Raw genomic sequence first — 19,084 nt, 5'->3', positions numbered from 1 at the left:
CCCGGAGTCATGGAATGACGCCATCATCTCTATCATATTAAAACCAGGAAAAAATCCAAAGCAATGCGAATCTTACCGCCCAATATCCATCTTGAATTGTGATTACAAGATTTTTACTCAAATTCTGGCAAAAAGGTTAGGGAAAATAGCGGGGACCTTAATAAATTCTAACCAGAAAGGCTTCATGGCAGGAAGGCACTTACAAGACCTCACTCACGAGTTAATCGCAGCAATCGACATCTCTATAACAGAAAAGATTCCTCTATCAATAATTACAATAGACGCTGCTAAAGCTTTCGATAGAGTAAATTGGTCCTATCTAAATGAAGTACTAAAGAAATTCAATCTAGGGGAAAACATCGTAAAAGCAGTAGCCAATATTTATAACTCACCCAGAGCTAAAATATTAATTAATGGTCACCTTACTAACAACATCCTGATAGGTAGAGGTACACGCCAGGGCTGCCCACTCTCCCCTCTACTCTTTAACTTTTATATTGAGCCGATTGCAGAACACCTTAGGAACCTCCCTTTAATTTCCCCATTCTCTTACCAAGGGTGGCACAAGAAAGTCGCATTATATGCAGACGATCTCATGATCTTTACCGCAGACTTAAAAGAGGCTCTTAAAACAACAGAAGAGACCTTGTTGAATTTCGGTAGGATATCTGGTTACCAGATAAATCAAACAAAAACTGAAACCATAAGCTGGAATGAAAACTTCGTATCCCCCTTTAGTAAAGACAAAATAAGATACCTGGGTATTGATCTGGTAAAGGAGATTGATAAAATTACACAAATAAATCTACATAGGGTAGAGGTTGAAGTTAAAAAATTACTGAATGTCTGGAGAGCTTTGCCCTTAACATTCCTGGGGAAATCAAATATCATAAAAATGGCAATTCTACCAAAATTCACCTTTATTTTTAATGCTATCCCGCTTGAGTTCAATAGAGATAAGATAAAAAAGATCCAGGGAGACTTATCCAGCTTCATATGGTCATCTAAAAAACCAAGGATTGCATGGGGTAAATTAAGAAGATCAAAAGAGCAAGGAGGAATAGCAAGCCCAGACCTCCTAGAATATTGCAGAGCCTTCCAATTCAAAAGTAGTAGGGTATTGTTGGGTCCATATGAAAATTACCCACTATTCTTATGTGTATTAACAAACAACACTAGTCACTTTCTATACAAATTCGGACATCCTAAGTTCTTCAAAAAAATTAAACTAAAGGTCCTGAAATCTGCCGCAAGAGTATGGTACTGTATTAGATCTACACTGGATATCCCCTTTTACAGCGAAAAGGCCCCGATCTTGGATTCTCATACTACACCAGACTGCCTCAAGGATAGTTTAGCAACATCACTAAGATCAGCAGGAATAAAGGATTGGGGTCAACTTCTGTTTCAGAATAACTTGCTTGACTGGGATATATTATCTCAGAGCACAAACTTCACTCTTTCTAAATTTAAATACTACCAACTACGGAGTTGGAGTAAGTCTCTCAAAGAAACTAGAAAAGGTAACACTACCCTTGAGATGAAGATGTGGACGTCTAAATCATTTTTGAAAGAAACTTCCTACTGGTATTGGGCCTTAATCTCGGCCGGGGAGGAAGACTTCCGAATCCCAGAAGACATCTGGGGAAAAGATCTGCCGACGCTGGATATAAGTAACATATGGCAAGTATCTATGAACATGTGCTGGTCAATTGTAACATCTGCTGCTCTTAAAAGAAACCATTTGCTCACTGTACACAGAGCCTACTGGACCCCAAAAAGATTATCCAAATTTAACGGGGCCACAGTGAAGAACTGCCCAAAGTGCGGTGTGCAGAGGGCTGACGATCTACATATGTTTTGGCGGTGTCCCAGCCTGGATGCCTTTTGGAATGAAGTGGGTATTACCTTAGACGGGGTATTTGGAAGACAACTCTCTGTAAGTATGGACTTAGTTATTTTTGGGATCTCAAGAACAATTGCGGGAAGGCCTCTTACTAAAGCCCAAGAGAAGTTACTTTTTATTCTGATTCTCTTGGCAAGGAGGGAGATCTGTGTAAAATGGATAACTCCGGTTGCCCCTACTCATAATGAATGGTTGGCCTCAATTTTGAGAGTGTTTAATTTAGATAAAAATAAGAGGTATACCTCAAAAAAATATAGATTCTGGGACCTGTGGGAAGAATACCATAAGTATTGAACTAAAGGGTGTGGTAAATAAATTGTCTATTTGAAACCTGAAGGCATTACTCCTGGCTCTCCAAATCACCTCTTCTGTTTACGGTCCAATGATTACGCTATCGCAACAATGATGAGAAAGGCTTGTAAGAGTAGCAAAAATGGCTAGCTCAACCCACTATGACCAACTATGCCTCCTCCCTATAAGTTTGTGGACGTAAGGGGCTTCCTTTCTCAAGGGTGTCACGAATATCGAGAAGGATCCCTGAAAACTCCTGACTTTTAAATGTTGCGTAATGAGGACTAATAAAAAAAAAAAAAAAAAAAAAAAAGAACTACCCACAAACTTACCCAATAGCAGTAGTATAGATGACAGCAGATGTTCTAAAGCGATCAAGGACTCCGAGATAGGTTTATCAAGTCTCTCTGGACAGGGGAAAAAAGTTGGATGAATGCCTGATATATTCAGCTCAGGGCTTTTTTAGATGTTAGACTGGGAGGAAATATCTAGGGATTTAACAGAAGCGGTACTACTATAAAGTTGGAGACCTGAAGGAATGGAGGCAAGCGGGGTCTTCATGGCCTCAGATAGTTTCAAAGATCCATCTACTAAGTACCGCCCACAGAGCTCCAAATCAATGTCTAGCGTTTGAGAGTCCTCATTACCTACTTCCCTTTGGTGGGAACCACCTGCTAGTTCTTGAATCAAGTTGATCCCAGGCATTGAGGGAATATTATGCTGCTGCACACACTCAGCTCTGGGAACGGGCGACTTAGCATAAAGGGGAGCAGTAAGTTGTGTTGAATTAATTACATCACAAACCAGTGAGCTCTTGGCTAATTTATTTTACATAGGCGGACCCTCCAGTGCCGGCTTAGGAGACCCCACAAGGGAACACACTACACCAATATCCGAAGTCTTGTTCTTATCTTTGGGCTTTTCCCATAAATGGAAAAGTTGACACTGTCCCTTTAGTTGCAGGTTTTGAACTTCCTTGTTCCGAAGCGGGTTGGATTTGGTTTTTGCACAAGACCTTCCTACCAAAAGTCTCCCTGAACAAAGCTTTTTAGCTGTCATGATTATATTTAAAATAGGGAGCAATCAAGTACAATCCTTGATACAAAGTAAATAATAAATAAAATAACTGAAAAAAAAAAAAGTTGGGCAAACTGTATGGAGCTGATGCTGACCAACAAAGAGTCAATGACTATGCCAGACACGAGGAAGCGAACAAAATAATCAAACGAACAAATATTAAAAAATAAAAATAAAAATGGAAGGGCCCAGCCCAGCCTACTTCGGCCTCAGAGGGCCCGCCCTTTGCCGGGCTTTGCCCGGCGCTGCCCGCGCGCGTCCCGCGACGCGGGATTAGAAAAGAGATTATAACACTACGGGCAGGGGGCGGAAACGCCGAGGGAAGAGGCAGCAGCTGTGTGTGGGAGAGCCTGCTGGACCTCGCAGTCCCTCGGTGTTTGTTGTTCTTCAATTACTCCCCCTTGTAGGGCGCTCGTAAGGCAGCAAGCGTCAGTAGTCTCAGAGTGATCCCTCGATGTCCTCTTGATTCAGGCACCAGGAATAGCAGCAGGGAAATCCAAATCATGCAGTGAGCGGCTCCCGCAGAGCGGGGGCCGCGATAGGTATTTTAAAGGTCCGGGCGGGGGGCGGGAACACCGAGGGAAGAGGCAGCAGCTGTGTGTGGGAGAGCCTGCTGGACCTCGCAGTCCCTCGGTGTTTGTAGTTCTTCAATTACTCCCCCTTGTAAGGCGCTCGTAAGGCAGCAAGCGTCAGTAGTCTCAGGGTGATCCCACAATGTCCTCTTGATTCAGGCACCAGGAATAGCAGCAGGGAAATCCAAATCACGCAGTAAGCGGCACCCGCGGAGGGAGGGCCGCGATAGGTATTTTAAAGGTCCGGGCGGGGGGCGGAAACACCGAGGGAAGAGGCAGCAGCTGTGTGTGGGAGAGCCTGCTGGACCTCGCAGCCCCTTGGTGTTTGTAGTTCTTCAATTACTCCCCCTTGTAAGGCGCTCGTAAGGCAGCAAGCGTCAGTAGTCTCAGGGTGATCCCACGATGTCCTCTTTATTCAGGCACCAGGAATAGCAGCAGGGAAATCCAAATCTCGCAGTGAGCGGCACCCTCCAGCCCTTCAGCTACTCCAGCCCTTCAGCTACTCCAGCCCTGACAGCTTCCACAGGACCACAACGTCTCCGCCCTCTCACTCTCTCCCCCCCAGCCAACAGCTACCGGCTCAGTCGACAGCTCACCGGTCACCGGTCATTAGTCAGCAGCTGACTCCTCCCGGTGCTCGTAGCTTGTAACTAGTTGCGACCTGGCGTCCTGACAGCCGCCTCGTACACTGCTGGTCCTGCCGAACGCCAAACTCAGCTGAAACTCCGCAGAGCTCCAAACTAGTGAACACAAACACAATGACTCCAGGTGAGGGGGTCGGCCGGCCGGGGGCGTCAGTGGTCGTGCGGCGGAAAATGAAGGCAGTGGCGGCTCTCGCTGCAAATCCGGGAAACAGCTAGCTCGCTGCTCTCAGCACTCAGCTCTCGCCGGCAGCCGTCCGTAGCCTGTGGTCCGTGCACCAGAATGCCACGGTCTATCAGTTATCATGCAGTCCAGGGATTGTGCACCTGTTCTCCTTTTACCTTAATTGATGAAAGGATATTTAAGAAAAAATCTCAAAAGAAAATGTATATTTTGGAACCACCATATAAAAACAAGCATTTACAATGCAATGGTTTCGCCTTTGGAAAAGTTAGAGCTATTGGCATTGTAAATGACTCAATTTGTATTTATGTGTTGGTTTTGTCATTTACATTGCCATGAGCACACACGCCCACCCAGAGCCCCCCCCCACACACACACACACCCACCCAGAGCCCACACACACACCCACCCAGAGCCTCACACACACACACCCACCCAGAGCCACACACACACACCCCCACCCAGAGCCACACACACACACCCCCACCCAGAGCCACACACACACTCAGGAGAGGAAGCACAGCGAGGGGGCAGGGAAGCACAGCGAGGGGGCGGGGAAGCACAGCGAGGGGGCGGGGAAGCAAGCACAGTGAGGGGGCGGGGAAGCAAGCACAGCGAGGGGGCGGTGAGGGCACTTCTACACTTCATGTTCTTTCCTTTACCATATTTTCCTTGCCTAGTACATTCCTTGGTTCTTACATTGTCAAGCAGAAGACAGGACACAGGCAGATTTTACGGGCTGGTACAGCACTGCTATCTTTCATGCTAAGGAGACCTTATAGATTCAGACAGAAGAGGAGTTACATACACCACACCACTCTTACAGGGTACTACCCCAAACAGCAAGTAGCGATTATCAATTATAAATATATATCTGGAAGTGCAATATTTTATGACCAAACATCACAGTAAATTTAGGAAAATGCCTCTGGATTTTACTGTCTTAAATGACTGTTCTGCACGCCCAAATCCAGACTACGGACCCTAGATCGCCTATAGCAATACAAAGACAATAATGACGCTGTAAAAATAATGTGCAACAAACGCTCCTAGGTTAGACAGGTGGGAAAAGTTAGGAACAATATTGCTTAAAATGTATCCGAATTAAGTAGGAATACAGCGTTCACTGTGCGGCTGTAAAATAGTCTGAATAAACTGTAGGATACACCACCACACAGCGGTGCAGCTTTTCACTTGTGCAAAGCAGTGTTCCTACCGGGACCTTGCAGGAAACCGCCTACTATGCTAATCACAAGACTCCGTGTTTGCACAGTGGGGGACAGCACACCTAGAGCGAACCCAAATACCGACTAATACAGGCCATATTTGCAGAGTAATTACCGACACCCAGGTTGCAATCAGTGCTCATTTTATGCACCTCGGGCAGACAAAAGGCCCAGTCACCTGGTTACATTCGAAACAAGTGCACTTGAGGCTTTAGTTAATGGTACGTGCTTCTAGCTTTCCGGGACAACCTTTTGTATCATTAATGGGGGAACGACTCCTGCGGCGACGGAGCGAGGATTATGACGTACACTGCCCTCGTGTTTTGAAAAATACCACTGAGTTAGAATGCAACATTTTAGAGCATTTCCACGGGATTGCTGAAATTCCTTCCTGCAGGAAACATATTTTCTACAGAAAATTCACGGTTTTTGTATGTCCGTAATAACGTCGCAGGATTCTTCGTTTGCCCACGTGGCTACACCTTCTGCATGAGGCAGATTCTGTGTTTCTTTCCTGTCCCTCCTGAATTTAGTTATTTGGAGCGTTTATATATGCTGCTTCGTGGCCATTGAGGTATTAGGTTGCCTTACATCTGAACATTCCAAACATTCTGGGAGAATGAATCCGGAACAGATTAGCAGGGATGCACAGCACGGTGGAAGACTTTGACTAGAGTGATGGTTTACACGCACTGGGCACTCAGATGCCAGCCTGTGGTGCTCTGAAAACCAGCTCCCAACAGAAATACACGAGGACGAACATGGTTTCATGTCAAAACCTCATCAGAGAAGCCTAACACTTACAGCGGGGCATAAAGGCCAGATGCGCCCCTCCTTGTCCTTACCGCACCCCCTCTGTGCAGGGAGAACGACCCTCCAATTGTTTCGCACTGGCCAGCTGCTTTTGTGCTGACAGGTCACGTGACCAAAACAGGACTCATAACAATGGCGCCCCCGCGGAGGTACATGAATATCGAGCAGCAGGCTGTAAAGTAATGAAGTTGGCCGCTATATTGTGCCGACTCCTGGTGGTCTTCTTACACGGCCGCCCTTGCATATTAGATCTCTGAAAGCCAGCTCTGGGTCATTTAGGAGAAATCAATGTCGAACCCTCATAAACCCTCACATACATGTGAAAGCACAGAATGACCAGTCGGGGCTGTTGGGGGGAAACGGCAGCACATACATACAGGGTTCTTTACTAAAAAATAAAAAATAAATAAAACAAGTCAGGTCCCGGCCGGCAGCCAATCACGGCGCGCCCGGGGAATGAAGTCACGGGGGTGTCCCGGGCCGGCAGCCAATCGCAGCGCGGCCCGTGACAAAGGGGCGGGGCTTAAAAAAAGCACCAGAAACGCCCCCGAATCGCGTTTTCAAGAGAAAGCGCGATTGACAGCCTCTGTCTCCCAATGGCTAGCCTCCATTTATGGAGCTAGCCAATGATAGACAGAGGCGGGTCATCACCCGACATAGAACGCAAGAGGTTTTGCTAGCGCATGCGTACTTCGTACGCATTGCTAGGCAAAACCTAAAAACAGAAGAGTGTAACAATGATCCTATACCTGTAGTTTGTATGCTAACAATGCAGCATAGTTACACACAATGGAGTACAGTTTGTCTCAGATGAGAGGACAGAATTCTTAATGGGTCTGTCATGTCAAAACTCCTCTTTATTATCCTAAAGTAAATGGCCTTGTTATAAGAGTCAATAGAATGTTAAAGGAAACTATTCATTAGGCACATACAACAGATAATTCTATAGACAAGTAAATTAGGGATAGGTTATGGTCATTAAATGCTACACGTAATGATGTTTCTGGCATTTCACATTTTATTTCTCCCAAAGATAGGAAACCAGTTTCCAAGCTAACACCGAATTAGCACAGTGTGGAAGAACCCACGTGGGTCAATCGAGACAAAGTAATGGAAAAGGTGGTATTACCTGAAAACAAGTACCAAAAGTGGTATGACATTGAGTGGGGAACTGTGCACTGTAAGTGGTGGGTTAGTCAGAGGGTTGCAGTCAAGATATCTGCAACTTCACAAAACAAGTTCAAGAAATGAAACCAAAATGTAGTAATCTTGAAAGATGGGCATATTTGGAGAATGGATAGGTTGGTCAAATGTTTTGAGTCACATATTAACCCGTTGCGTGCTTATGATAGAACCACGCCGTCATAAGTCACGGGCAGCGTGTGCTCATGGTTCTGTCATGCGGCTGCCACTCCGCCCACGCGACAATAATTCCCCGCCTGTGCAGGCGAATTAATGAGCGGGCAGGGCCATGACGGAACCACGCTGTCATGAGCACACGCCGCCCGTGACTCATGACGGCGTGGTTCCGTCATAAGCACCGCAGCGATGCGCTCACCCCCTAGCCCCCCGCGCCGTGGCGAAATTCGCAGCGAAGGGGTTAAAAAGTAGAGTAACCATTGGCATTTCAGCAGTATTCCAACTGATTCAAAGGAGTATAGAGAAAAACTAGTGTGTCTCACTTCTGCATGGCAATCAGATTATGAGATGAATTATGAGAGACTGCTATGTCTTATTGTATCTCTTCAAAGACAAGTGATCTACAATATTATTCCAATATTATTCCTCTCGTATTGTATTATTGTTATTTATGTTACAAGATGTGTTGTTTCTTCCCTCTTCTCTCCTACTTCCATTCCCTTTTAAACCAGTCTATACCAGTTATGTAATTTGGAATGTTGGAGTAAAGTTCTATTATAAGATTCACATGAGGTGAACTGAGATGGCAGTTGGTCACTGTAGAACATGTTGGAGTAAAGTTCTATTATAAGATTCACATGAGGTGAACTGAGATGGCAGTTGGTCACTGTAGAACAGAGTTGGATGCATCTATCACCAATAAGCCTGAATGCCTCACTTACCTGTTTATTAATGTGATTTATTAGTTCTGTTTGAGGGTCAGTATAAATTGAATCATATAGTCATCCAACGGCACTGTTAGTAATGGGTCACTTGGTGAAATAAGCTCCCCTTTAGCGCAACTAAGAGATCAAATTCGCCCATTTGATGTGCAGAGGCTTAAAGCAGTAAAGTCAAGTTCGAAGAAGAATGGTGAGAATAAATACACTTCACCATCATTTGGGATGTCTCATTAGAGACTGAAGTACCCTAGAAAGATGTTGGTATTATGTATAATAAATTGATTGGTCAAGTACTCCATGAATTCTGAATGAAAGCTGGTTTGTTCCCAAAATGAATGGTGATAGATGACACTGAATCAAATAAAGAAGGAATGATCCAATTCAATTTCTGTAATCAGGTATTGGAATGAAGAGAAATAGTCAAGCACTAACAATTGGCATTGAAATTAATTATTGTGTCTTAGTGCTCTGCCTTGGCTTTTGGCCCTTATCATAGAGTTATTGTTGGTGAGAAAAAGATAACTGATATTATGAGATATACTATTGAACCAACTTTCATTAAGAACAAGGAGGATAAGCTCATATTGTTGAATGATGTCAGAAATTTCCCATTTGTGTTTTATTGCAAATATTTAGTTATGTAATAGACATTGAAAAGTACTAGGTTCTAGGTGTATCTGAATGTGTGTGGTGTCCACCCTTTCAACATTTGTGCAGGAAGTGAAGGTCATAATCTGTGAGACAGGCATGAATATCCTCCTTAGTCAGCAATGAGCCTACTTTGTGATAAAGTTTTGAATAGTTTTTCTTTGGAATAGCTCTTCAGAAATTGCAACTGGAATATAAATGAAACACATGAATCAACGAATGAAGAGTTGAGTGAGGGCTGAACAAGGAGTTAGAGTGTTAATCTTGTTGGAGAGGTGCCCAAGAGAAAGATAAGTTGGTAAGTGTTGAGCTAAATCTAATGACTTTTTTGTTATTTCACTGTCAGTAAAGGGATGTTACGATGCAAAGAGGGGAACATCCTTTACAACGCAACTTTTACAATGCACTACCGTTACGACGCAACTTTTACAACGCAAGTTATTACAACGCATCTCGAGTGTCTAGAGTTTGCTCAAGTGTTAGACCTGTCAGCCCTAGGGTGGTCTTACACCATTTTCTTTCCTTTTCGCCTAATTTCTGCCACCATCTTTTTGTTGGACCTAGGCCTCTGGGCGCCTTACCACTGCCAATCAATGCTGAGGTGCAGGTGCTCTCCCCTAATAATATGGCTACCACCGGCCCCTACTACTGCGGAGTGGCCATTGTGCCTACACGCACCAGTAGTTAGGCTCAGGCTGGGACATACTGTTACTGTATCCTTGCTGTCCCGCCTTTTCGTTACATAGACAGACATGGTAGAAGCCCCTGGAACCTTCCAGCCCGGGGAGGAGTTATACTTTGCCGCCTTTCAGGAGGGTCACCTGACCCAGGGGTATAAGAGGAAAGGAGGGAAACCTAACTAGTCAGTTGGGGCACCACTGGACCTGGGGGAACCTCTGCCAGAGTATGTGCTGTTGGGCCTAGGGCGGACCCTACACTACTGAGACTGACTGGTTGCTCTGCCTGCCTATGGCTTACAGGACACACAAGCCATTCTGCTAATCACGCACTTGTGTTGAGTCACTATTGCCTCGCTGAAATTAGGTGGTGCTGTTGTGCAGAACTCGAGAGAACCAGAGAGTCAGAAGGGAGCGAGCGGTTTCCGGCGTTCGGAGGAGCTTTCCGCCATCCGTTGTACTGCCTTTTCACCATCCGCGAGAGAGCGGCTGAAGAGCGGCCACGGCCTGACCACAACGGGTCCCGCAGTGGCAAGAAGCGGGAGAGCCGGTGAGCCGTGACCCGTGACGAGAGGGTGAATCGCAGCAGTGGTTCAGCCAAGCAAAGCCCAGGTACCAGGAGCTGTGTTGTGTTGTGACACGTTGTGACGTGAAGAGGTCGTGAGGGTGAGGCACAGGCATAATAACGGTCCGGTAAGCTCTGGGAGCCGGGGCACAGGAGTCGGCCGTGCTGAACTATCGCTGAGCTACCACGGCCACTGTGTTAATACTGCTCTAGGGATTATTCCACGAGACAAGGAGCAACGAGTGGGAAGGGGGAGTTCAGGCCACACCCCGCCGCCATTCGCACCGTACCCTTGTCCCCAAGTTCCCCACTACCCTTTAGTGCGTCAAAGGTACAAGAGGAGCACAGCCCAGGAAGATCAGAGTCTGGACAGCACAGCGCATAAAAACACCAAACTGGAGCCAAACTGGAGCTAAAGTGAGAATCCAGAGAGAGCGGCAAGTTGCCAGGTTCTCAAAAGAGAGTCTTTACTGTGGGAGTGAGAGCCGTTCACCAGTGGACTGAAGCAGTGGAGGAGTGGCGGTTCTGACTACAGACTATAGTCTAAGGACTACAGTAGCTGCTGCGGTGAGCCAGCTGTGAGCTGTTTGGTAACCGTTTGGTAGCCGTTTGGGAACCTCTTTGGAAGCTTTTGCTGTTGTGAGTCATCCCTGTGAAAGGATTTGACCTTTAGCAATTCTAGAAAATTTTAACAATATTATTGACTGTATACCGACTTCACCAACTTTACCAACTCTAACTTCTATTTTAAGTTAAACTGTCTGTGGCCGATAGTGCCGCGGCTGTTGACTACCGGGCCGGGAGGGCTGTCTCACTGACGCATCACCACTGCGCTGCAAAGCTGCCTCTCCCTGACGGCAGCTGCTCCAGCGTTTTTAATCTTGCTTACTCCGCCCCACCCTGTACTGCCTTGTATCACATCATAGCTTGAGGCCGTCGGTGGTGGTGGATAGTAGGCGTACACCGGACACGGAGGGAGCAGACAGGCTTGGGAGGCCTGGGAGGTTTTGTGCTCTCAGGCACGAGCAGCAAGCAGCGTGTGAGCGTGTGAGCGGTGCACCCACAGTCTGCCGCCGGTAGGGTGTGGCAGCCTTTGGCCACTGAGATCAGACAAGGTAACACTGTGCCCGGTGTGTACCTATTTTGGGGAGTTGGTTGATGATGATGAGATCTGGTCGTCAGCGCAGGGCTTTGCCTGAGCTAAAACAAAGCCTAAAGTCAGTAGTATTCACCAATGTGGGGTCTTATGAAAAGCAAGCTGAAAATGAGGGGTTTAGAGGGACGAGGAGTACAAGCAGTGACTGCGTTTCATCAAGGGAACTCCTGAGTGAGTCAGTAGGGTCGTGTTCCACACCTTTACCCCCCATATCTCCCATACCCCTCGCGAAGATCCAAAAAATCTCTAAGACCGATGCTCAACCGTCGATTAAGAGTTTCTTTTTTAAGTATCATAATAGTCAGACCCAAAAACAAAAGTCAAATATAACTAAGAACAGATAATACAGATTGTGGAAGATTTGACTCATCAGCTTTGGCTCAATGTCCAAAAAATGGTCCGGCTTGTGTATCTACTAAGTGTAAAACTGGCACGGAATGTGTTAAGTCATGTGAAGGGGCCATTTCCCCAGAAAGGAGCTTAAAGTCTGATCAACTCAGTTTAGTAAAAGAGCATAAAAATAAAAATAAAAATTCCTCTGGTTTATGTAAGCGGCATGAAGTAAGTGGTCATATGGAGAGGGGGCTAAAATCAGACAATGAGGAACAGGATTCAGTACCCCTTCCACTTGATTGTTTTTTGAGGCAGCCTAGTAGGCCGCAGACGCTGACGCAAGCACAAACCCACTGCCAAAAGTCTGTGGAAGACACAGCAGGGTTAAACCCAGTGGCGGACCCACAGACTAACAAATCAGTGGAGATTTGCAAAAAAAGTACAGAGAGTGCAATTGTTGCTGATCCAGTAATAGATATCTCGTCTGGCCTATTCCAAAAAAGTGCGAGTGATATAGCAGTGGTGCTGGACCTTAATGCTGACAATTCAAATAATAATGGTGGTGTGGTTGATTTAGTGTCAAGTCCTATTGAACCACCTCTGCCAACTGGTGATGCTCGTCCTTTTAATTTCGACCAGTCCAGTATAATTTTGGAGAATAGTCTTCCTTTAAATAAGTCTATTCTGATTCCAGGTACGGCTAGCAGGCGTACCAACCCTAAGGCAAATACAAACGATCAATGCCAATCCCTTTATGCAGCTGACTTATCTTTGTTAACAAAATTTGATGAAAATTTTCAGATAAGATCTAGTGTAGTTGAAAACAATTCCAACAAGCCTGAGCGTGGTGTATGGCCTGTATGTTAAACACTATGGATGCTATAACAAACTCACTTAATTTTCACTCAGACAAACTAGACATGCAGGTGGACATTTTAAATACTTTAGCATCACATGTTGTAGGGATCGATGACAAGTTATTTCAGCTAACTAAACTGATATCTAATGTTCAAGCGGATAAAGAGAATCAGCTAATATCCTGCACATGTGCTCAATTAATCGATAAAATGTCTGACCTGCCTTCAATTGTGGGCTCTATGGTTCACAAAGTAAAATTGTTGTCAGGTAGAAAATCTGAGGGGTGCGATAAAACAGTGATTCCGGGAAATAAAGTTAATAATCCTCAAGTCCGGAAAATTACCCCCGCATCGATTAATAGTGATATAAATACAGGTCCGCCAATGGTAGTTGGTAATATTTGTGTACCTGCTGAGTCTGATCAATCCTCTAATTTGATAGAAAAAGTGGTGGCAAAAGAGGAGCCTGTGGGTTTATCAAAAAGGGCGAGAAAAAGGTTAAGGAAGACTCATAATAAAGCAGCAAACATAAAAAAAAAACAGAGTGTGAAAGTAATTATGAGTCCCCTTTTAACCACTATCCCTAAACATGTGGCACTCTTTCCTATTTTTAGATCAACAAAAATGTCTGGACTTAATAAAAAGGAAAATCAATCTTCTAAAGATGGCAGGAGTTTGATAAATGAAGAGTCTGAGCTAATTGTGGGTCTCAAAAACCAGCCCCAAGTATTCTCAGGGACAGTAGGTGGTCTAGGACAGCGAACCGATGAATCGGTCCCCCTGCATGGTAAGCTCCATTCTTCTAAGCAGAATTTGACTGGTACCATTCAAGAAATAGTAGGTCCCAAAAATAATACGCCAAAAATTGCAGGCTAAATTGAGCCAGTCCGACCAATTGATGTTGGAATAACCTCTCAGGGAGACCACTATTCGGATATTGTGAAAAGTGTTAACGCCATCTGTTTACATAATAATCAGTACAGTCTGAGTGAACAGCCTTGTAGCCAAGATCAAAACCCACCTAATGGAAAATCACTAGAACATGATATGAATGACGAGGTGGATCGGCGTAGCATCCAGGTCCATCCACCGATAAAGCAGGGTGAATATATAAACTTACAAGCTTTGAACCTGCCAACGAATGATAGAGTGATGTTACCAGGCGATTCAACGGTAAGGGGAGACATAGATCACCCCGTAGTATTGGCCGAAGAGAGAAAAGTGGTCTTTTGTCCGCTCTACTCTACGCGAGGCACTCATGATATTTTGAATAAGGGTAACATACTGAAATTATTAAAAATAATCCCAGATTTAAAGGCCGTAGTATCTGCTGACCTGGACTCTGTCGAGTTCAAAATTGATGGTGGTAATAGGGAATCAACTATCACGACTTGGCTAAATAATGATATTGTGATAAAAATATTAGACAATGCTAAAAATTTTGAAAGTTGGGGGATTAAGGTAAGGAAACCTCAAGGTGCCCAATACCCCACCCCATTAATTCCAACTAAAGCATTGTGCGGTCCAGTAATAAAGAAGGTTGCCCTAAAACCAATTGAGGCTGACCAATTTAGAGTATTGAAAGGCGCTTCAGGGCCAACTTCAGATTTAAACAAGTTATGTGGCATTAAAATTAAAAGTAATCAGCCTGGATCACGTGTGTGTGAGGAATTAAAGAGGGTCATCGAGAAAGTGGACGATTGGAGTTGGCTCCCATCCACACTTTCAAGAAAAAATACAGTAAAGACAGACTGAAGTCGGGGTACTTTAACTAATTTCCTTTCTTCAAACTGTGCTCCTGGAATACGAATGGTTTTAACTCACTTATAGAGGACGTAAATGTTATAGGCTTTCTAAAATCATTTGATGTGTTAATTCTACAGGAAACTTGGAATATGTGTAGTACGCCACTGATCGGCTATCAGGAATACTTGAATGCGGCATTTAGGGATGCTGATTTTGGTCGACCAAGTGGTGGTCTTTCTATATATATTTCCTTAAGTCTTGATGCCAAACACTATGAGATTGACCTACAAGTTAAATGGATACAGTGCGTTAAATTGATTGCTAGACATTCATTAATCCTTATAAATGTGTATGTAAGCTCGAAAAAAAAGGTTAGATCACTACAATTTATCCAGTTATGGGAAATGGTAAAGGTGCTTTTTTACGAACATATGGACTCCCACTTAATTATTTCTGGGGATTTTAATACTCATCTTGTGTGTTTTAAAAAGCGAAAAATTGAATCAGATCTTCTTACTAAATGGTCTAATTGTGAGTTTATTAAATATAATTTAAAGATCCTGTTCGACAGAGATAATAATCCAACATTTAATAGAACTGATAGTTCATCGATTATTGATTACACAATATTGTCAGATAAACTTTGTAATCTAGTTCAAAACTATGAGGTGATCCCAAGGACCGAGAGTGACCACAATCCCCAAATTATTACTTTTAGTTTTGCCTTTAAGAATCTGCCAGAAGCGAGAATATTAAGAGCTGCCCCCGTCGCTTATAACCTCAAAAGGCTAATATGGAGTGATAAAACCGAGAAGGATATTATTGAGTTTCTTTCTCTCTCAATTCCAGAAGCCTTGGTTTCAGCTCATAAAGGAAACTCGATTGTTGCCCTTTGGCCCCCCTTGTGTGATTCCCTCATGGATAAATTTTCTAGGCGGGAACGCACAGGGGGCGTTATGTTGAATCCTAAGAACCCGGGCTGGTTTTCTCATTGTTTATTATATTTGAAAAAATCCCTTAATAAAACAATAAGATCTTTGTACAGAAAGGCAAAAGTGACGACCAACTTCTTATTGTCACTTAAAATCAGAGACCTAAAGAGGGGGTATAAGAAGGAAATCTGGAGAGCTAAACAATCATATTACGAAGAAACTTGGGCTAAACTTCATTTTGCTTGCAAATCTAGGGATTTACGACTGTTCTGGGGTATTATTAATAATTTAGAAAACGGACATTCTAGAAGGAATAGTGCCATTATAGATGAATCAAGTTGGATACGTTTTTTTAAGAAATCAAAAACTGGACTAGCATTTGATGCCTCTTTGGAGCCAGTAGGTTGGTGTGACCCCCCAAGTGTCAGTGACCCTTTAACTTTGAATGATTTAGAGCCTTGGTCAGTGGACACAGTTAAAAAAGTCTTACTTAAGATTAGGTCTAATGGAGCTCCTGGCCCCAATGGCCTGCCGAATTGTATTTTTAAAGCTAAACTTATAAATTGGCCAGAGTTATTAACGTTCCTTTTTAATGAGGTTCTTAAAACCAGTCATATCAGAGACTCATGGGGGAAGCATCATACAGCCGATTTATAAAAATGGCCCTCAGGACAACCTGGCAAATTATCAATTAATAACCCTCACAGATGTTGAGGCGAAAATTTTTGCAAGTTGTCTGTTAGATGAGTTGGAATCCTGGGCGCTAAGAGAAGAATTGATTCCCATTTTTCAAAGAGGTTTTAGGAAGGGTGAATCGACTCTGACAAATTTAATTTTATTAACATTGTTATGCGAAAGAGCAAAATGTAGGAAACAAAAATTGTACATATGTTTTATCGACCTAAAAGCCGCCTTTGATTCCGTTCCCAGGAATATTCTCTGGAAGAAGCTTCTTAATTGGGGTATATCTAAAACTCTTCTAAAAATGATTAATTTATTGTACTCCAATACTTGGGTCCAGATTAAAATTGGCGACGGCAGACACACCACCCGTCGACTAGATACAAATGTCGGCTTGAAACAGGGGTGTGTGCTCGCCCCTTGTCTTTTTAACTTATTTATGGCCGATCTCCCAGCCCATTTTAATAATGTAATTTCGCACTCACCCAGTGTGATGGGTAAAGAAATTAAATATTTACAGTATGCAGATGATACTATTTTACTCAGTCATACTATAATAGGTTTGAAAAGACTAATACATTCATTTAACATATATGTTACCCAAAATGGTTTAACAATTAACGAAAAAAATAAAATAATGTTAATAGGAAAGGGTAAATTAGGGGCAAAGGATTTGACTATTAATGGTCTAACAATAGACTGTGTAAAATCCTACAAGTATTTGGGAATTACATTTGACGATGGACTGTCATTTAGACAGCATTTTAATAATTTGGAGGCTAAAGGAACTTCTCTTGCCTTTGCCTTTCGAAAACTGCGAGATAAGTTATTATGTCCTAATCATGATCATTTACTTAAAGTTATGAGAGCAAAGCTCATTCCCTCCCTGGACTATGGATCAATCATTTTTAAGGGTAAGGACGTAAAAATGTTAGAGGACATAATTATAAGGACCTACAAATCAGTTTTTAGGATACCCAGACAGATCCCGCGTGCTAATTTAAGACTGGAATATGGCTTAAGGAACCAGATTTTTGTCCGCCAAGCCGCATTTTTAAAAACTTTACTGGTATTAGCTCGAGTGGAGGAGGGCACATTAGCGAGTCTGTGCTGGTGTGAGATCTCGAAGGGCCAATGTTCGAGAAGCTGGCAGGATTACCTATCTGAGTGCCTTTTACGTTTTGAATGCCCAAATCTGGTCGATGAAGTGAGGAGCATCATGGCATATAAAAAGATGTTGAATACAACTGTTGCTCTTCTGTCAGAAATTATGGATAAAGATGAGCTAAGAAAAAGAACCCACTTCTGAACTATAGCAAATTCTTTTGAGAAATTGTATGCTCAACCGTATTTACTTTTTCATTTAAAACCCTTGCTTAAAAAGAAATTTATGCTTTTACGGTTCGGAATTTATCCAACCAAAGATGGAACCCCTAAGTGGGAGTACAAATGGTCATCAAACATCTGTAGGCTGTGCGGGCTGTTTGAGGAAACGTTGCTGCACATTGTCACACTATGCCCAAAAATGTGTCAGGAAAGGAAGCTAATTTTAAAACCTATCTTTAAAGAATTAGGAGTTAGAACTTGTAGATCTGCATTAATATCCTGTTTAAGTGGCGTTAATGTCTATAATACACAGCAATTTGTACAATTTATCTTTAAAGCCGAAAAAAAATTATGTAAAGCTGATTCCTAAAGTAATTGATAAATCAGCTGGGAGCGAAGTAATGATTTTATAGTTTTTAGGGAGTATGTGGGCAATTTTAAGGCACTTTTAAAACATTTTTAAAACATTCTAAAACCTTGCGATATTTTAATGTTGTTTAGTAACTTTTGTACCTATGATCGATTCAATGATTTTAAATAATTGAGTATGGTGCTATAACGTACAGATGAGTTCTAAAATGTATTAGTAACTATGTTATTGTCAGCACGCAGCACTTAAGTATTGCCAGTAGAAAATGTATTGTATTCTTTAGTTGCTGCTGAAAGCACAGGCCACCTTAGTATTAATGTCGGGATACTATTGTATCGCTGTTGCTAATAGTTATAGTCATTTTAGAAATCTAGTCATATTGGTTGCTTGTTTTTAGCATTTTAATCTTAATTTTTATTATGTGAGCTCATTGCTCTTTAACTGGAAATTATAAGCTGCTATCATATGTACTTATGCACTTTACCTCCAAAACTGGAAAACGGTTAATCTGATGTTGGGCAAGTTATATTTTAACTGAAAATTATAAGCTGCTATCACCTGTACCTATGCACTTTACCTCCAAAACTGGAAAACGGTTAATCTGATGTCGGGCACGTTATATCTTGGCATTGTATTTATATTAGTGCAATCAGACTTTGTCCATGTTATGTATTTTTGTTTTTGTAATGATTTTAATTAATCAACAAATAAAGTACTTCATTCATACTGAGACTGACTGAGCTTAGGCCCTGCTGCACCCAAGATAGCTGAGGGGCTCGGCCAGCCTGCTAACCTTGCCCAGTGAGGGGGAAACCCAGGAGACCAACTCCAGTGTACCGCAGGGAACCATCCTGCCTCTCGTGCCTGCCAAACTCAACCCCCTACCATTTCCCCCAAGATACTGCAACCGAAGAAACCCCAACCAAGATGTCACTACCACCTGCGCTGGGACTGAAGCGCTGAGGACTCTGTGAGCGCTGCTGCTACTGGGGGATCTCCAGG

This window comes from Lissotriton helveticus, chromosome 3_1 (assembly GCF_964261635.1).
Source record: "Lissotriton helveticus chromosome 3_1, aLisHel1.1, whole genome shotgun sequence".
In the NCBI taxonomy this organism is placed as follows: domain Eukaryota; kingdom Metazoa; phylum Chordata; class Amphibia; order Caudata; family Salamandridae; genus Lissotriton; species Lissotriton helveticus.
Note: the sequence above shows the minus strand (reverse complement) of the source record.